Source organism: Ovis aries, chromosome 2, assembly GCF_016772045.2.
Source record: "Ovis aries strain OAR_USU_Benz2616 breed Rambouillet chromosome 2, ARS-UI_Ramb_v3.0, whole genome shotgun sequence".
NCBI classification, from domain to species: Eukaryota; Metazoa; Chordata; class Mammalia; order Artiodactyla; family Bovidae; genus Ovis; species Ovis aries.
Genome location: NC_056055.1, coordinates 144,943,833 through 144,964,105, shown reverse-complemented (window position 1 = coordinate 144,964,105; position 20,273 = coordinate 144,943,833). Strand labels below are relative to the sequence as shown.

Genomic DNA, 20,273 nt, shown 5'->3' with positions numbered 1-20,273 from the left:
TTTCTGCTAGACTCATCTATTTGGGATTCTTCTGTAGGAAGGCAACATTGAAATCATGGGGTAAATGAGATTATCAGAGGCAAGAGTCTGAAGAGCAGAAAGTAAAAACTTGAACAAATCTCAGGCAGGAACATTTAGGGGACAGAAGGAGGAAGAAGAAGCCTCAAAGTAGACACAGAAGGCGCGGTCAAAAGGTAGGTAGTTATTACTTCCCTCAGGGGGTTATTTCTGCTAGTTTTAAGACTGAGAACTACTGTCTTAATTTAATGATAGAAAATGATGGAAATAGCTAGGAGGAAGTAAGTTGGTAAATATGGATTAGGCCAAGGCAAATTTGATGAGCTGAATAGAATTTTTTTTTGGCAGCCATTTACTTAAAAAAATTTTTTTTTACAATGCTACTTCGAAACTGGCTTATTTTCCCAAGCATTCCCCACCCTATTTTGAACAAAAGTAATAGGCAGTAATGCATAAAGGATTCCTGGTAAATTCTTAAAACATTTAGGAATATGACTTGAAGCTGAATTTTAGATTTGATTCAAATATGAATTTAATTACTAGCGACTGATGTTATAAATTGACTTTGAATTTAAAATAGTCTATTAATTGAATGACTTTATCTTAGCTATTAATGTACTCTTTTCTTTTTCTATATTTTGTCTCTGAAATACTAATCCCTCTTTCCCCTCTGGTTTCCAGTCTTTGGTTAGATAACCTCATTTTGCTTTTTAAAAATTCCAATTTGACATAAATAACATTCGTTTCTCTGACCTTTAATAATGCTAAAGTCACAGAAATGCTATTCTACATTTGGATTTTTGGTGGGGGTTGATAAACACAGAGCATTTCTATTATATGATTATGTGATACTTTTATAGAACACAAAAAAAGGTGAAAAAATAACTATTGCTCAACATCAAAACTTGTTTGCTTAGTCTTTTTTTGCTTTTGAAGTATACTTGATTTACAATATTATACTAGTTTCATAGGTATAAGATATGACTCTGTATTTTTATAGATTATACATGTTTTTTATAAAATATTGACTATATTCCCTGTGTTTGTTCACTCTTAATAAAAATATACATATTTCATAGCCTGAATATTTTTTGGTAATACAGATTTGTTCTTTTTGAGTAATGAATGGAGACTTTGGAAAATTGCTTTTTAATTGCAGAAAGGAGTTTTTTCTTCAATTGATCTCTATGATTAATTTCAACTGATATGAGAAACCCCAAAAAGAATCTTAATAAATGCACAGACTGTTTAGAAAGTGTCAGTAATCTCTATATTTATTTGTTATGGTTATTTTTAAAAGAACATTTTGACTGGCTAAAATTTTTAAAAGGAATTGATGTCATAGTAAATATATTAGGAGAAGATAGCTAGAATTTAAAAAAAATTTAAAGATGAAAAACACCCAATGGGAATTTAACAGAATATTCTCTAAAAGTAAATAATCCACTTTAGTACAAGACAAAAACATCAAGTCGCCTGCTAAGTCACTTCAGTCGTGTCCGACTCTATGTGACCCCATAGACCGCAGCCCACCCAGGCTCCCCTGTCCCTGGGATTCTCCAGGCAAGAACACTGGAGTGGGTTGCCATTGCCTTCTCCAAAGCCTGAAAGTGAAAGGTGAAAGTGAAGTCGCTCAGTCGTGTCTGACTCTTTGTGACCCCATGGACTGCAGCCCACCAGGCTCCTCGATCCATGGGATTTTCCAGGCAAGAGTACTGGAGTGGGATGCCATTGCCTTCTCATTTCTTGCCTAAAAAATAGAAAAGAAATTCAGTGGTACCAATCGTTACTGTAGATACTTACACTGACACTTTACTCGCTGTGTCTGTCAGGAGGTCATGGATTGTACAGTGAGCGCAAGGCACACCAAGGGCACACTGCGACACCCAGTGTTGCTCCATCACTCTTGAGTTCCCTTTCAGCATTTTGCCATGTGTTGCAATTTCCTTGTCAAGTGAATTTTTAAATTTATTATTTTCAGTATTATAAGCATTAAATAGTTTGTAATGAGAAAGACAATATCTAAAAACTTTTGTCTTACAAAGTCATTCACTAGTTATTTCACTGAAGTACTTAAAATGATTGTTGAAATAAAAATTGAGTTATACATTTTTATTTTATATATTAAATAAAGGCTTCACATTTGCTGGACTTTTCTGCACTGGTAGGTGGGTCTCAACAAAATGTCGCCTTGTAGATATTTTTTGAAAAAAGACATGTTTTCATCCAGCCCATCAAGGTTAAAATGAGTGATTAAGCAACAATGGTTGCTTAACAATGAGTGATTCACAAATTGTTTTTGCAGCTCATCAATTAGAGAAGGCATTTTTGAAAATATATGATTTTGCTGCATTTTAATAACAGATGTAAATATGACATCTATAAATGTTCATTTCTTATGTTAAAACATAAACTCATGATTTAATCTGTTTTAAAGTCTTCTAACTGAAAATTTAAATGGATCTTAAACTCATTGCTAAAAGTATAACAATGCAACAACTTCTGATTAGTTGTCAAAATCTAGAAAATGCCAAGTTGCTGAATTTCAAAAAATATTCCGGTAATTGGTAGATGGATTTAAAAAACAAACAAGTAGTATTATGATTTCCTAAGTACTTCCCTTGATATACTCATTTCATTGGAATATAACATTTTTTGTTAAGTACCTTCTTCAGATATGTTAGCTATTAAAACCAAGTTTAAAAAGTTGAACCTTTAACTTGACTTTCAGATCACTAAATGTTAAAATAAAACTTTCATGGAAATTCAGCATGTGAGGTTATATTGTTTTCTCTAAAAATAATTATCAATAACTTTAACAGCAAAGATTTTATCATTAATAACTTAAGAATTATTTAAACATTATTTCATCTTTAATCTAGACTTTAAAGTCTTCCATTTATATACTTGTAACTATGTATATATTATATTTCATACACTATCATAGAACAGTGGTAGATATATATATTATAATTATTTATTTATTTATAGCTTCCATGATACACACAGGCTTCCCAGGTAGCGCTAGTTATGAAGAACCTGCCTGCCAATGCAGGAGATGCAAGAGATGTGGGTTTGATCCCTGGGTCAGGAATTTGCCTAGAGGAGGGCATGGCAACCCACTCCAGTACTCTTGCCTGGAGAGTCCCATGGACAGAGGAGCCTGGTGGGCTATGGTCCATGGAGTCACAAAGAGTTGGATCCAACTGAAGTGACTTAGCATGCATGCATGCACACAGACTCACATTCAAATAGTCTAGAGTCTACTCAATCATTAAACTAGAATGAACATGATAACATGTTTTTCTGTGAGAATAATAATTGTACTGAATAGTACACAGTCCCTTAGTGTCTGTTATCACATAAACACATGCTGATTTTATTATGACTTTGAAGGACCCTAGACACAGCCTTCGTGTGCCTTTTCCTTCATAAAACTATATTGTTATATTTTATAATTGCATTGGCTGAAAATAAATATATCAATATTACCTGTATTCTCTAACCTAAAAGTTCATTTTTTTCTTCTGATTTTTAAAATAAATTGAAATATCTGTATATTTTAAATATTGTGGGCCATAGGCACCGTAGCACATGGACAAGTTGGCCCTGGCACCAACACCATAAGAGATGAAAACTACAGCTTCTCACATTCAGATTTCAGTGCCATATCTAGTACACCATTTGTTACAAGATAACCACACATGAAGACTAAGTATACTTTGTAAGGAAGGACTAATGCAAAACACAAGGTATGTGTTTTCTCCAAATGATCCGGCAAAGACATGAAGTCCTTCTGTTTGAAAGATGAGGGAGTCCCAGAACAGCAGCGCGCACAGGAGACAGGAGCGAACGTGGACCTGAAACTACAGCCTAGGAGCAGACAGACACTGTGCGGATGCTCCCAGCATGAGCGCAGCAGTGAGGGCCCAGTCTTCAGTGAAACTGAAGCCCAGCTCCTCCTCTGGGCCTGCACACTGGACCCACCCTCTTAATTCCGGTGTCCTTCTTCAGGTCCCCATCACAATGGCCTGCCCGCCGTTCCTCGCAGATGTGCTGAGCTCCCTGCAGCTGGAAGGCCTTTGCTGGGTCGCTCTTTCCCTGCGTTAGGGCAGCACTGCTCCCGTGTGTCATTTTGGCCTCTGCTCCCACGTCACCTCCCCAGGTAGTCTTTCCTGGCCACCCCTTCCCGCACTACTCTGTTAGAACACCCTGCTTTCTTTTCTTTGTAGCATTGATCACTGTCTGAATCTTGATCATTAATTCATTGATCGATTGTCTGGCTCACCAAACGGAACACAAGCACTGTGGTTACAGAGGAGGTCTGTTCATGTGTAGCTCCTGAAAGTCTGCAGCAGTGCCTGGCATCCAAGCGATGAATGAAAACACTGAGCTCAAGGCAGCCGCGACCTCAGTCTTTCCTTCCTCTGCTTCTACTGAAGTCCACGGCTCTCTCTACCATGTGATCTTTTCCTTTAGGAATGTCACATGTAATTCAACACCTAGTTTAATGTACTGTATCTGAAAAGTGCTTTAGTGAAAGGATACAGGGTGGTGCTGCATGGCTAGACAGCTGAGAAAAACCTACCCAAACATCGTAAATGTCTGTTAGTATTTACTGGTGTTAATACACTTCACATGAGTATGTATCACAGCATCCTTAACTACCTGGCACTGTGTTTTTACATAAAACAGCTTTGTGCTGTCTCTATAACTTAGATGACAGTCTGGGTAAAATGACATGGCACTTGCAATATACCTACTGATCATGTATCTGCCTCACAGAAGTGAAGACGATAGCAGAGAATGCAATGTCTAATATTTAAAATGTCAACAGTGTTTCCAGGGCTTCATTTCTCTAGCCACCAGATCTATTCCCAAGCAGGAAAGTTTTTGAAGTGCTTTATCGCCCGCTTTCATTTTCTGTGAATGCTCGCTAACTGTTAATACACAGCTCTAAAACACTGCAGAGGGTGATGTTTAAGGCCCCCTCACACCCCCAGACACTGATTTTTGACTTCAATCACAAGTTCTTCTGCTGGAACATCTTCGATTTTCTGCTCTTCTTCCTCATACTCTATTTTGCAGCCATCCCCACAAGCACTCAGAAAGCAGTCAACCCAAAAGTATTTGCTTACTTCTGATGGTGTGCTCAGTACTGTGCCAGAGCTTTGAGGAGATGGAGGCGAGTTGTAAAAATCATCCCTGTTCTTGAGAACTTGTAGACCAAATTAGAGTCAAAGTTGTTGTTTAGTCACTAGATCATGTCCAACTCTTTTGCAATCCCATGGACTGTAGCCCCACCGGGCTCCTGTGTCCATGAGATTCTCCAGGCAAGAATACTGGATTGTGATTTCCTTCTCCAGAGGATCTTCCCAACTCAGGGATCAAACTCACGTCTCCTGCATTGGCAGGCGGATTCTTTTACACTGAGCCACTTGGGAACCCAGAGACAAAATTACTAGGAATAAAAAAGTATCAATGAATATTAACTAAACTTATTGTTGTGATCATTTTGTAATAAACATATATTGTACTCCTGAGACTAATTTTATATTTCAATTATATCTCAGTTTTTTAAACATTAAAAGCAAATCAATTTTTTTTTTTAAAGCAGTGAATCTTTGAGTAAAAAATACAGTCACAGGATGCGGACCAAGATCCCATTCTCCAAGTGAGCGAGAAGGCATTTCAGGCAAATGGGTAAAGGCATAACGAAATGGCTTATTTATGGGCTTTGAGGAGACTTGATGAAAATGGTGTCTATGTTAGAAAAAAAAAAAAAGTGGGAAATGCGGTTAGTTAGCAAATGAGAACATATCATCAAAACGTTGAATGTTAGGCAGAAGCGTTTAGATTTGTTTGAGCGGAAAACTTGGAATTATATTTACTCTCATTTTTCTCTCCATGTCCCAAGTTTGTGGAGAAAATAAAAGACTTCTTTTTGTTGAATAATTCCTTCCTGGAAGTCTTCTATTTGTAGTAATGACAGTCAAAACCCTCTGAAGGTATGTTAAGAATAGTTGCCGAAACCTCAAGCTGGGATTTTTAGCATTTATATGTTTTTTCATAAGGTTCTTTTTGCTATTTTTAACCCTAAATAATTTGGTTTGGAAGAATGAAAGAAATAATCCTTAATGAGAGGTGACTTTTTTTCCTGACAGCAAATAGATTTTTCATTTCAGCTGGTCTTAGGACATGGTGACTTTCTCAACTATCTTAAGCTGCTTTTGGTTGGTCTCAGAATCTGGAATAAGAATATATTATATCCAAGCGGGTGATACATGCCCTAATTTTTCATTTTTTTTTTAATTTAAAGCTTATTTCTATCATCTCATGCACTAAATTATTGTCAAAGGAAAGAAGAAAATTTGTGGAGTATGTATTATGGATCAAGATAGAGTAAGATGCAGGACAGGTAAAAGAACCAGATTCTGGTGGGCACTAATAAGGTCTGTTAAGACCATGCATCCAGCCAATGTGCTTCATAAGTTTTATTGAATCTTTACAAAAGCTTTAAGGAGTAATATTCTCCTCAATTTTACAAATGCAAAAAGCGAAGTGGTGCAGAGATGTAGAGAGATTTGGGCCAGAGGTCTTGGGTTGGGATCTCAGTTCTGTTATGTATTTCGTTGTAAGACAGTGCAGCTGATATGTTCACTTCTGTAGAATTAAATTATGCACACCACAGTAGGATGATTTTCCTGATCTCTTGATCATATTAGGTGCCTCCGCTATCTTACCGTAGCAATCGGTACTACTTTTCCCTCATCGCCATTGTTGTAGGATAACTACTGTGATAATGATACATTTCTTAAGAAAATGGTTATTCATAGTTGTATCCATTGTATTTAGTTCAGTTTCTGGTACCTGGTGTTTAATATTAACATTTATTGAGGGAATAAGTTTAAAAACTTAACTTTCTAGTCATCTATTTGCTGACAAAGGTCCGTATAGCCAAAGCTCTGTTTTTTTCCAGTAGTCATGTACGGATGTCAGAGTTGGACCGTGAAGAAGGCTGAGCACTGAGAATTGATGCTTTTGAACTGTGGTGCTGGGAAGACTCTTAAGAGTACATAGTTCAGCAAGTCCCTTGATCAAACCAGTCAATCCTAAAGGAAATCAACCCTGAATATTCACTGGAAGGACTGATGCTGAAGCTGTGGCCACCTAATGCGAAGAACTGACTCATTGGAAAAGACCCTGATGCTGAGAAAGATTGAGAGCAAGAGGAGAAGGGGGCAGCAGAGGATGAGATGGTTGGATGGCATCTTCGACTCAATGCACATGAGTTTGAGCAAACTCTGGGAGATAGTGAAGGACAGGGAAACCTGGTGTGCTGCAGTCCGTGGGTCACAAAGAGTCAGACATGACTGAGCTATTGAAAAACAACAATTTAGCTGAAATCAATCAGATGAAAATGGAGATGCTGGTAATGGTATGAAGTAACTTGCCATATTCCAGAAAAGCGTAGCCAAAAATATCTATTTTCACAAATTCCTAGGGATTTTTATCTAAAAAATAAAACAAATTTAACAAAATTATTTAATATTACAGACTGGCAACCCATATATGAAACTGACAGGTTAATTTTTTTCTTTACAACTGTATTGGTTTCCTAGAGCTGTAGTAACAGAGCAACACAAATTATGTGGCTTAAAACAAGAGAATTTTAATGTCTCAAAGTTCTGGAGTCTAGAAGTCAACACAGTCAGTTCCTTCTGAAGGCTGTGAGGGAAAATCTGTCCCATGCCTCCCTTCCTGGCTTCTGGTGACAGCCAGCAATCCTTTCTGCAGATGCATCATTACAACATCTGCCTTCCTCACATGACCTTTTCCTTGCATGTTTCTTCTCCCCTCTTTTCTTATAAGGACACCAGGCGTGTCAAATTAGGTTCCACCCTCGTGACCTCATCTTTGCTGCTGCTGCTGCTAAGTCACTTCAGTCGTGTCCGACTCTGTGCGACCCCATAGATGGCAGCCCAACAGTCTCCCCCGTCCCTGAGATTCTCCAGGCAAGAACACTGGAGTGAGCTGCCATGTCCTTCTCCAATGCATGAAAGTGAAAAGTGAAAGTGAAGTGGCTCAGTCGTGTCCGACTCTTTGCGACCCCATGGACGCAGCCTACCAGGCTCCTCTGTCCATGGGATTTTCCAGGCAAGAGTACTGGAGTGGGGTGCCATTGCCTTCTCCGACCTCATCTTTACTTGATTACATTTACAAAGACCCTATTTTGAAATAAGGTCCAGGACTTCCCTGGTGGCCCAATGGTAAAGAATTTGCCTTGCAATGCAAGGGACACGAGTTCAGTCCTTGGTCGGGGAACTAAGATTAAGCCCAGGCGCCACAACTAGAAAGTCTATGTGACACACTGAAAAGATCCCAAATGTCGTGCCCAAGATCCCGAATGCTGCAACTCAGAACCTACACAGCCAAGTAAAACAATAACGAGTTAAATAAGGTCACATCCGCAGGCACTAGAGTGTAGACTTCAACACATCTTTTTAGAGGCCAGATAAAACTGCAACAACTATGAATAGCATTGTTTTAAATATGTGAGTCAACAGTAGGATCATTAGACCTCAAATAAAAATCTAGATCTCTACTTCTCTTGAAAACTCAAAAGATCTTGAAAGAGAGAACTGGGTTTTCAAGATTGTGCAGCAACACAATATCAGCAAAGGTAAAGGGGCAAGATGTTGTATGATATATTGGAGAAATATTAGGTAATAAAGTCCAACTTTAGTGTATAAGCTTTAAGATATAGGACTACCAAAATGAATTTATTCAGGACAAGTTATTTCAGAATGAATGACTTATTTTTAAAGCCTGAAGTATAGTGAAAGTGAAGTCATGTCCAACTCTTTGCGACCCCATGGACTGTAGCCTACCAGGCTCCTCCATCCGTGGGATTCTCCAGGCAAGCGTACTGGAGTGGGTTGCCATTTCCTTCTCCAGGAGATCTTCCCAACCCAGGGATCGAACCTGGGTCTCCCGCACTGCAGGCAGATGCTTTACCATCTGAGCCACCAGGGAAGACTCATAATCAGGCAGAGCCCATGAGAAATGAGAAGGTAGTGTCAAAGGAGAAAATAAGGTCAATAATCACTTTTTCACAGAAACAGCTGAAACAGTGCAGCAATAATTAAGAGGGAAAAGACATGGGAAAATGAATTGCATCATATGACCCACCCATGGGCAAGATAAGGGCTTCCCTGATGTCTTAGATGGTAGAGTCTGCCTGCAATGCAGGAGACCTGGGTACGATCACTGAATTGGAAAGATCCCCTGGAGAAGGAAATGGCAACCCACTCCAGTATTCTTGCCTGGGAAATCCCATGGACAGAGGAGCCTGGTGGGCTACAGTCCATGGGATTGCATAGAGTCAGACATGACTGAGCAACTAAGCATGCATGGGCAAGATAAAAAGATGTATTCAGAAAAAAAAATTAACTCTATTTAAAATCATAATAGTCAAATTTTAAGGATACACAAAGAAAATTTCTAAAGGGACTCATGAGATGAGGGTAAAATGTTAATTGTCTCTTAAAGTTGTTTTATGTATTGCTAAATAGAAAGCTATTGGAGGTGATAGAATTCCAGTTGAGCTGTTTCAAATCCTGAAAGATGATGCTGTGAAAGTGCTGCACTAAATATGCCAGCAAATTTGGAAAACTCAGCAGTGGCCACAGGACTGGAAAAGGTCAGTTTTCATTCCAATTCCAAAGAAAGGCAATGCCAAAGAATGCTCCAACTACAGCACAATGACACTCATCTCACACACTAGTAAAGTAATGCTCAAAATTCTGCAAGCCAGGCTTCAGCAATACGTGAACCGTGAACTTCCAGATGTTCAAGCTAGTTTTAGAAAAGGCAGAGGAACCAGAGATCAAATTGCCAACATCTGCTGGATCATGGAAAAAGCAAGAGAGTTCCAGAAAAACATCTATTTCTGTTTTATTGACTATGCCAAAGCCTTTGACTGTGTGGATCACAATAAACTGTGGAAAATTCTGAAAGAGATGGGAATACCAGACCACCTGACCTGCTTCTTGAGAAACCTATATGCAGGTCAGGAAGCAACAGTTAGAACTGGACATGGAACAACAGACTGGTTCCAAATAGGGAAAGGAGTACGTCAAGGCTGTATATTGTCACCCTACTTATTTAACTTCTATGCAGAGTATATCATGAGAAATGCTGGGCTGGATGAAGCACAAGCTGGAATCAAGATTGCCGGGAGAAATATCAATAACCTCAGATATGCAGATGACACCACCCTTATGGCAGAAAGTGAAGAGGAACTCAAAAGCCTCTTGATGAAAGTGAAAGTGGAGAGTGAAAAAGTTGGCTTAAAGCTCAACATTCAGAAAACGAAGATCATGGCATCTGGTCCCATCACTTCATGGGAAATAGATGGGGAAACAGTGGAAACAGTGTCAGGCTTTATTTTTGGGGGCTCCAAAATCACTGCAGATGGTGACTGCAGCCATGAAATTCAAAGACGCTTACTCCTTGGAAGGAAAGTTATGACCAACCTAGATAGCATATTCAAAATCAGAGACATTACTTTGCCAACAAAGGTCCGTCTAGTCAAGGCTATGATTTTTCCAGTGGTCATGTATGGATGTGAGAATTGGACTGTGAAGAAAGCTGAGCGCCAAAGAATTGATGCTTTTGAACTGTGGTGTTGGAGAAGACTCTTGAGAGTCCCTTGGACTGCAAGGAGATCCAACCAATCCATTCTGAAGGAGATCAGCCCTGGGATTTCTTTGGAGGGAATGATGCTGAAGCTGAAACTCCAGTACTTTGGCCACCTCATGCGAAGAGTTGAATCATTGGAAAAGACTCTGATGCTGGGAGGGATTGGGGGCAGGGGGAGAAGGGGATGACGGAGGATGAGATGGCTGGATGGCATCACTGACTCGATGGACATGAGTCTGAGTGAACTCCCAGAGTTGGTGATGGACAGGGAGGCCTGGCATGCTGCGATTCATGGGGTTGCAAAGAGTTGGACACGACTGAGCAACTGAACTGAGCTGAATAGAACGGAAATAGAAAGTGGGCTTCCCTGGCCCAAATGGTAAAGATTCTGCATGCAGTGTAGGAGACCTGGTTCAGTCCCTGGTTTGGGAAGATACCCTGGAGAAGTGAATGGCTACCCACTCAAGTATTCTTGCCTAGAGAATTTCATGGACAGGGGAGCCTGGCGAGCTACAGTCCATGGGGTCACAAAGAGCTGGACACAACTAAGCAGTTAACACACTCTTTCAAATAGAAAAAATATGCAGCATTCAAGGGCAGTGGATTTAACAAAAGAGAACAGCAATAGATCTTTAGACCTAAATAGACACGAACCACTATTCTCCAGTCATTAAATTTTCGATGTCAAAACTCATTTTATGCTCATTTTTCACTTCCCCCTCCTGATCCAAGCATGTCTCTCTGCTGAATTCCCTGAGTTAAAAACTAACCCTGTTTTCCAGTCGTCTGAGATGCAAGCATCCCAGCCTCACCCTTTTCTCTGAATCACATTCAATCACGGATCTGGTCTTGTCGTTTTTTTACTTCATAAATAGATAAGGAAACATCTATTTCCTTTTCATCCTCACTATCCCCATCTTCATGAGGCCCCCTCCACCATACCCACTCTGCAAAATGGAGCTACAAATAATCAGGTGAATGCATCAAAGCAGGTGCTCATCATTCCTCCTGTGGACTATTGCACTTCCTGGAAATTGGTGTCCCTGTCACTTGCTTCCTCCAATTTTCTTTTATTTTACACTCAGACTATGGCCATTTGCACATCCTGTGTCCTATATAAAATACTCCCTCTACTCAAATGCCTGTGTGCATGCTCAGCTACTTCAGTCCTGTCCAACTCTTTGTGAGCGTATGGACTGTAGCCCAGGAGACTGTCCTCTGTCCATGAGATTCTCCCAGCAAGAAGACTGGAGTGGGTTGCTATGTCCTCCTCCTGGGGATCTTCCTGACCCAGGATTGAACCTGCATCTCCTGGGTCCCCTGCATTGCAAGCAGATTCTTTACTGCTGAGCCACTGGGGAAGCCCATTCAAATGCATATAATACCTACCTTTCCACCTTCTATTGCTTATCCCTCAACTCCATCTCCCTCTGTGGAGCCTTCCATATTGAGTTAGTTTCCTTTCTTCTGTGCTCTTTTAGCATCACTCTGTTTATATCTCAATGAACTTGCTCCTAAACTTTGGTCCATTGGTCCACAGTTTCCACAGCCTGGGAACCTGTGAAAAATGTAGAATCTCAGGTTCTTTCCCAGACTTACTGAATCACAATCTGCATTTTAAGGAAATCTGCAGGTGATTCTTATGCACACACATGTTTGGGATGTGTGAATAGAAATAATATTATCAGAGATTTGGATCTCTATCTTTTACCCTGAACTCCGAGCTCCTCTAGATAAGAGCCACATATTTTATTTCTGAATGCCTAACAAAGTGTCAGTGTATGCTGAGCATTTACAGTACATAAATGAGTGAAAGAGGAATAGAAAACAGATGGTTCAGTGGTCACCCGAGTGTTAGTGGCAAAACCAGGACTCTGCAGGCACGTACATATCAGAGCCTTTCTACCCCCCATGCTGTGCCACTTACGAAATGTCTTTCTTTTACATTTCCAACACTTAGAGATGGTGAATGATGCACTTATAGTCACAAGGCTATTTTAAGTGGCAAAGAGCACCCTAGAATACAACTCTTTATCTTGACACTGAGTTGAGGATCTTTCCATGGTGTCATTTGGCCTCTATCTGTCAGAAGAACAAGTGAAAAACACATTAATTGAACTTCTGTTCTCACAATTCAAGTTTCAAAGAGCATCTGCCACGATGAATAAATATATGTATTCCCCCAGTGTGCTTCAATTCAGTCAGTCCTGGATTACAGTCCAGTAAGCTAAGCTCCATGAACATGTTTATTTCAAAGTTAAAGGAAAAGCCTGAAATTAAACAAAAAGAAATAATTATAAATAGAAACATAATTACTCACTCAGTTTGCCAGTTTGATTTTTTTTCTATGTGGTTCAATAATTTCTAGCTTGTAACATTAAGTATATTTTTATAGTACATTTATAAAATGTTTGATATATAATGGTTACAAACTTTCCTTTAAGACATATTTATATTCCAGATGATACATTTACTTATGTATTTCCAGCATGCTTAAATATTTTGGGAAGGGAACAAATAGGACATTTATATAATTGCCACCAATAAGCTTTGTTTTGTTTCACTTTTGAAATAATAATCGTATTATGCCATCCTGTTCATTCATGAAGGCAGCAAATATTTATTATATGTGCACTATGTTTCAGGAACTGTCATAGGCTCTGGCCTCAGAAAATTCTGCCTCCAAGAGTCTTATGGATTAATGGGGGAGAGAGCCAAAGAAGCAAGCAGTTTCATGAAGGCAGGTGAAAACACAGGTCCTACAGGGCATCCAGGCAGAAAGAGCACCTGGTTCTGCAATGGAAGACCAGAAAAGTCTTTGCAAAGAGGTGGATGAAACTGGAGCCTATTATACAGAGCAAAGTAAGTCAGAAAGAAAAACACCAATGAAGTATACTAATGCATATATATGGAATTTAGAAAGATGGTAACAATGACCCTATGTGCGAGATAGCAGAAGAGACACAGATGTAAAGAACAGTCTTTTGGACTCTGGGAGAGGGCGAGGGTGGGATGATTTGAGAGAATAGCATTGAAACATGTATATTATCAGATGTGAACCTGATCGCCAGTCCAGGTTTGATGCGTGAGACAGGGTGCTAAGGGCTGGTGCACTGGGATGACCAGAGGGATGGGATGGGGAGGGAGGTGGGAGGGGGGTTCAGGATGGGGAACACATGTACATCCATGGCTGATTCATGTGAATGTATGGCAAAAAACACTACAATATTGTAAAGTAATTAGCCTCCAATTAAAATGAATAAATTAATTTTTTTAAAAGATGGCCATGAAGCCATGTCCTAAAAAAGAATAGAATTTAATTAGGCAAATTATGTGAAATGGGACTTGCCAGATATAACAGCTACACATGCAAGAGAAAGAATGTGTGTGCTCAGTTGCTTCAGTCATATCCGACTCTTTGCAACCCTATGAACTTTAGTCCTCCAGGTTCCTCTGTCCATGGGATTCTCCAGGCAAGGATACTGGAGTCCGTTGCCATGCCCTCCTCCAGGGGATCTTCCCAACACAGGGATTAAACCCACGTCTCCTGCATCTCCTGCACTGCAGGCAGATTCTTTACTGCTAAGGCACCATGGAAGTCCAAGAGAAAGAATGGAAGGTTCGAAATAGATGCAAGTAGTTCAGTATAGCGAGAGCAGAGCTTTGCTGGTGTGAAGGAGGGAAAGATAATAGAGAGTGAAAAGTGTTAATGCCAGACAGGAAAGTAATGGCAACATCATGAGGGGTGCTGGATGCCCCAAAAGCACTTTGGATGTCATGCTAAAAAGTAAGAGTGACAAGTAATGCACGTCTAGTGCTTATTATGGGCTCCACATTGTTCTAAATGTATCTCAATTTGTCTTCATAACTGGTATATGCTCTGGGTACTGTTATTACTCCTACTTTTATAGATAACGAAACTGAGGCAAAGAGAGTTAAAAGTCCTTTAGTAAAATTGTTCAGCTGGATGTTAATGGTGCTAGGCTTTTAAAGATGATGGGAAGGCATGATTAATTTTTGTTTTGTAAAGAGTGAAGAGTGACTTTAAGAAGACATTTCAGTAATCTAAGTTAAATAATCCAAAGAGTTGAACCAAACTGAGGCAACCAGGAGGAAAGAAGTAGAGGCCTCGAGAGATGTTCAGGGGGCTAGGACAGACATAGTGATGGGTCAAGAAGGTGTGAGGCCAAATATGTGACCAGATGCACTGCTCCAAACAGGCGTAAGTACCAGATTTTAGGGAATAAACAATCAATATGCATTTTCCATTACCGCATTTTTCATTAGAACAACTAAAATAAATATCAGCTAATTTCTAATTGATGACACATAAATTAAAAGTAATGCTCAAAATTCTGCAAGCCAGGCTTCAGCAATACGTGAACCGTGAACTTCCTGATGTTCAAGCTGGTTTTAGAAAAGGCAGAGGAACCAGAGATCAAATTGTCAACATCTGCTGGATCATCGAAAAAGCAAGAGAGTTCCAGAAAAACATCTATTTCTGCTTTATTGACTATGCCAAAGCCTTTGACTGTGTGGATCACAATAAACTGCGGAAAATTCTAAAGAGATGGGAATACCAGACCACCTGACCTGCCTCTTGAGAAACCTGTATGCAGGTCAGGAAGCAACAGTTAGAACTGGACATGGAACAACAGACTGGTTCCAAAGAGGAAAAGGAGTACGTCAAGGCTGTATATTGTCACCCTGCTTATTTAACTTCTATGCAGAGTATATCATGAGAAACGCTGGGCTGGAAGAAGCACAAGCTGGAATCAAGATTACCGGGAGAAATATCAGTCACCTCAGATATGCAGATGACACTACCCTTATGGCAGAAAGTGAAGAGGAACTCAAAAGCCTCTTGATGAAAGTGAAAGAGGAGAGTGAAAAAGTTGACTTAAAGCCCAACATTCAGAAAACGAAGATCATGGCATCTGGTCCCATCACTTCATGGGAAATAGATGGGGAAACAGTGGAAGCAGTGTCAGACTTCATTTTAGGGGGCTCCAAAACCGCTGCAGATGGTGACTGCAGCCATGAAATTAACAGATGCTTACTCTTTGGAAGAAAAGTTATGACCAACCTAGATAGCATATTCAAAATCAGAGACATTACTTTGCCAACAAAGGTCTGTCTGGTCAAGGCTATGGTTTTTCCAGCAGTCATGTATAGATGTGAGAGTTGGATTGTGATGAAAGCTGAGTGCCGAAGAATTGATGCTTTTGAACTGTGGTGTTGGAGAAGACTTCTGAGAGTCCCTTGAACTACAAGGAGATCCAACCAGTCTATCCTAAAGGAGATCAGTCCTGGGCGTTCTTTGGAAGGACTGATGCTAAAGCTGAAATTCCAATACTTTGGCCACCTCATGTGAAGAATTGACTCATTGGAAAAGACTGATGCTGGGAGGGATTGGGGGCAGGAGGAGAAGGAGATGACAGAGTATGAGATGGCGGGATGGCATCACTGACTCAGACATGAGTTTGAGTGAACTCCAGGAGTTGGTGATGGACAGGGAGGCCTGGCGTGCTGCAATTCATGGGGTCACAAAGAGTCGGACATGACTGTGTGACTGAACTGAACTGAACTGAAATTAGTTTGAACAGTGACATAATTTAAATGGATAATTGGAAGACCTAGCTTCATTTTATAATAAATGATGTAATCTGACTATGGTGTCACTTCATTATGTTGTTTACAGTACAGCTCTCGCTCATTCTCTTTTTTTCCTGCCAGTTTTAATTTCTCAGCAGAAGAGCCTCATCAGTAACTATTCTCCCAATGCTGGCAGGAAGTCAAAATTCAGGTTGTTCCCTGCAAGTTTTGAACTTTGCTTGGTAGATGACTCAGATTCCAGGTTGTGAATATCTTTCTTGATCCCATTCATCTTTCTGCCTTGTCTCTAGTTACCCTGTTTTTATGTGCCAATTTCTATGCTTGGGCTTTTCACCATGCAGTGCCTGCCATTCACATACACTTGATCCCTGGCCTTTCTAGTTCAGAACCCCATATTATCAGCTGCCAAACCAGTATCTCAGCTCATCAGTTCATATATAGTGATCTTTTCTCTTCTCCTCTGAGGTTTTTTTTTTTTTTTTTGGTAATATTGATAAAGTTATGATAAAACTAATTTTGTCAGACACTGTGTTGTTTATTAAACTTATTCATAATCTGTATTAAAATGCCAGGTAATTAGTATTCTTTAGTTTTGACCAATGGGCTAGTCCATTTCTGAAAAGACAGTTTTGAACTTTAAGACTTTTGTTGCTTCTTCTCATACTGTGACTATCCTTTTTTTTTTTTTTAATTGGATGTAGGGCCAAGCCTTGAACTGCCTTTAATATCACATCTTCACTTCCTTATCATTAAAGCAATTATCCTGTGTGTTTCTATTTCAGGTCTTCACCCAGCTTTTAATCTTGCCTGTACTTGGTTCTTCTCTTCCATATTCTTACCAGTTCCACAAGGGCCAAAATTCAGTCCCAGTGTTATTAATAGCTATTAATTCCCATTTTAGATTACATCATTATTAGAATAGCCAAAATCATAGTAGATCACCATATTTTAAAGATAATCTATCATAAAAGAAAGGTGAGAGAAGAGAATTTTATATTATTAAGAAGACAGAGGAATACTTACTACATTTATGAAAACCTAAAAACATAAAATGACAAGCATTTATCAGAGCAAGGATAAAGAAGCCAATATATTCTTTGTTATCAATTGTCTCAGTTTTTATCAATTATTATAAATAATAACAATAGAGCAAATCAGTGCACATTTTGAAGAACACAGGATCAAGGGTAAAATGGTTGATGGACAGTAAAAAAAAAGATAGTGGATTTGGAAAACATTGCAAATTTGGAAGAGATAACAAAAGAAAATTCCCAGCAGAGATTAAAAGCAAAAGCAAATATACTAATTAAAATGCCATAGTCTCTACATCTTTATCATTGACATTTAAAAAATCAGTTCATTGGCAGATTATTGTTATTTTCATCTACACCTGACTTCACTGTTTTTTGCAGGGGTTAGTAAACTACAGCTGGAGGACCCACTAGCTAAGAATAATTTTCACATTTTTAAATGGTTGAACAAAAATTTTATTTTTAAATGATTGAACAAAATCGAAGAATAATATTTTGTGATGCATAAAAATTAAATGCAAAATTCAGTGTCCATAAAGTTTCATGGGAATGCTGGCAGAGCTGAGGAGCTGCAGCAGAGACCCTATGGCCAGGAAAGCCTGAAACACTATCTGATCCTTTACAAAAAAGTTTGCCAGCCCCTGATTTTGCAACTAAGTTTCATCTTATTTGACAAAGGCCTTTAAACTCAAATATTTTGTAAGTATTCATTCCCCAAAGCAGTGGATGCCTGTATAATGGTGTAATACGTAAGTATATAAGTGAATAAACCAGCTGATTTCCTACATAGATCATCAGGTCATTTTCCAGACTATATAAAAACAATGACTTCTTTGGCATATGTGACAGTTGAACAGTCTATAAAACTTCTCTAAAATATTCTATTGGTTGCTTATTAATTCCTGGATGTTCTTCTGGAAAGTACTAAGGGATAGAATGAGGTTGGTTTGGATATACAATAGGAAATGAAAATCCTCAGAAATCCTAAAAAGGAACAGGGAATTGTGGTGAGATGAATAAAGGCGTCTACATAAAATGACTGTCATTTTTATAGCACATAAGAATGTCTTTGGGGAAATAAATGTGGCCTCTAAAAATTACTTGTATTTTTGGAACAAGTTTGCCATGTTAAATTGAACTTGACCTTGGTATGTAAAGGCCACTGAAGCAGTCCCTTGAGCAAATCCATTGTATTTACATAGGTCATCAATGTGCTCTACGACTTCACTTAATCTTTTTAAAAATACAAGAGCTTTTGTTTTTGTTTACATATACTTAAATTTGGAATTAAGACAACGATACAGTATATACATCAAAGGTCAGCACAATTCCATGTATAAGAAGTTGACACAAAGCAAGGTGTTTATGTTAATATTAGCCGACAGATTTTATTAAAGTTTAGGAATAGTATTTTTGCTAAACTGAATTTGAGACACTAATAAGATAAATTAACAAAATTATGTAGGAATGAAGAGGGGTTTTAAAAACTCATAATCCAAGAAGGAGTTTTTTCTTCCATAATTTCAGTGTTTAATGTATTTATTCATTTAAAAAGTATGTCTATTCAGTTGGCATCCATCACAGGCAAAGTGGTGTGGCTAAGTCCATGGGCTGTGGTAGGAAAAGACCTGACTTCAAACCCCAACCCATCTGTAACTAACAGGATGTACTTAGGCAATGTGACTAACTTTTTTTTGTACCTTAGTTTTTCTCCCTAAAATTAGATGTAATAATATGTCCATGTTGTAAAGTTAACATAAATATTAGTTCATTGTTATGGTCATTTTATGCCAGGCCCTGTGTGAAGAGTTTTAACATAGTATAAGTATGAACATTTACTATCTTCTTGATTTTTCTGTCAGCTCATGACAGTGAAAGTGTTAGTTATTTAGTCATGTTCAACTCTTTGTGACCCCATGGACTGTAGCCTGCCAGGCTCCTGTGTCTATGGGGATTCTCTAGGCAAGAATACTGGAGTGGGTTGCCACCGCCTTCTCCAAGGGATCTTCACAACCCAAGGATTGAACCCTGGTCTCCTGCATTGCAGGGAGATTCTTTACCGTCTGAGCCACCAGGGAGGCCCATCAGCTCATGGAGTAGATCATTATTACTGGCCCCTTCAGCTGCATGTTTTTGTATTTTTTTTTTTTTTGTAATGTTAGTGAGAAAATGAAAATGTTCCAAACAGCACTGTCGCTTGTGAAATCTACCCATCGTCTGTTCATATTAAATCTTCACCTAACCAGTGATCTTTAGTTACATCTGTATAATAAAATATAATAGCCATTGTCTGCCGTAATATGGGGATTTAATATAGCTGGTCAGAAAGTAGTTTCTGAATGCATATTCCCACTGTGTGAACATCCCTGTAATCATGGAGCTAGTCTTACAGAAAGATTGTGGGAGCCAGTCTGACTGTAAGCTTCCCTTGAATGAAGTCCTGTTTTTAGCTGGTGTTGGCTTGAGGAGACTGGAGCACACCCAGCGGTCACATCCAGGACCTCACTAGGAATTTCCCCTACACAGACATGACTCAAGTCAGCTAAATAAAACCCAAAGTCCCCAAGTATGAGAACTTCTTGTTGCTTGGATGAGCAGACATTTCTGAATGCCTGTTCCGATTGTCTTATTTTCCTGTCATAACCCTGTTGGGAAATTTGGACCCATCCTATGTTATAGCACACTGTGCAGAATTTTGACCAAGTATATTTTTGTCCAAAATGAAAACATACTTCCCTGAATTTACAAAACATTGCTCTATTGTGAGGGATGGACTGTGGGAGTCGCTGTGAGTAAAGTCTTCTTTGAAGATTTGGTCTTGGTTCAGTATTGCCTGTCAAAAGATGGATCCAAGGGGGATTCCCTGTAAGTGTGAGAGACTCCCTAATAGAATTACTGTGAAAG

The 20,273-nt window shown here is 39.1% G+C and overlaps 1 long non-coding RNA gene across 3 annotated transcripts in view; it reads left to right on the top strand.

Moving 5' to 3' along the window:
• Window positions 1-20,273, top strand: part of LOC121818711 (uncharacterized) — a 95,050-nt gene that overhangs the window by 16,185 nt on the left and 58,592 nt on the right. For all 3 annotated transcript variants that reach the window (XR_009599603.1, XR_006058770.2, XR_006058771.2), the window contains exon 3: window positions 13,368-13,584. This is a non-coding gene — a long non-coding RNA (uncharacterized LOC121818711). The remainder of the gene's footprint in view (window positions 1-13,367; window positions 13,585-20,273) is intronic.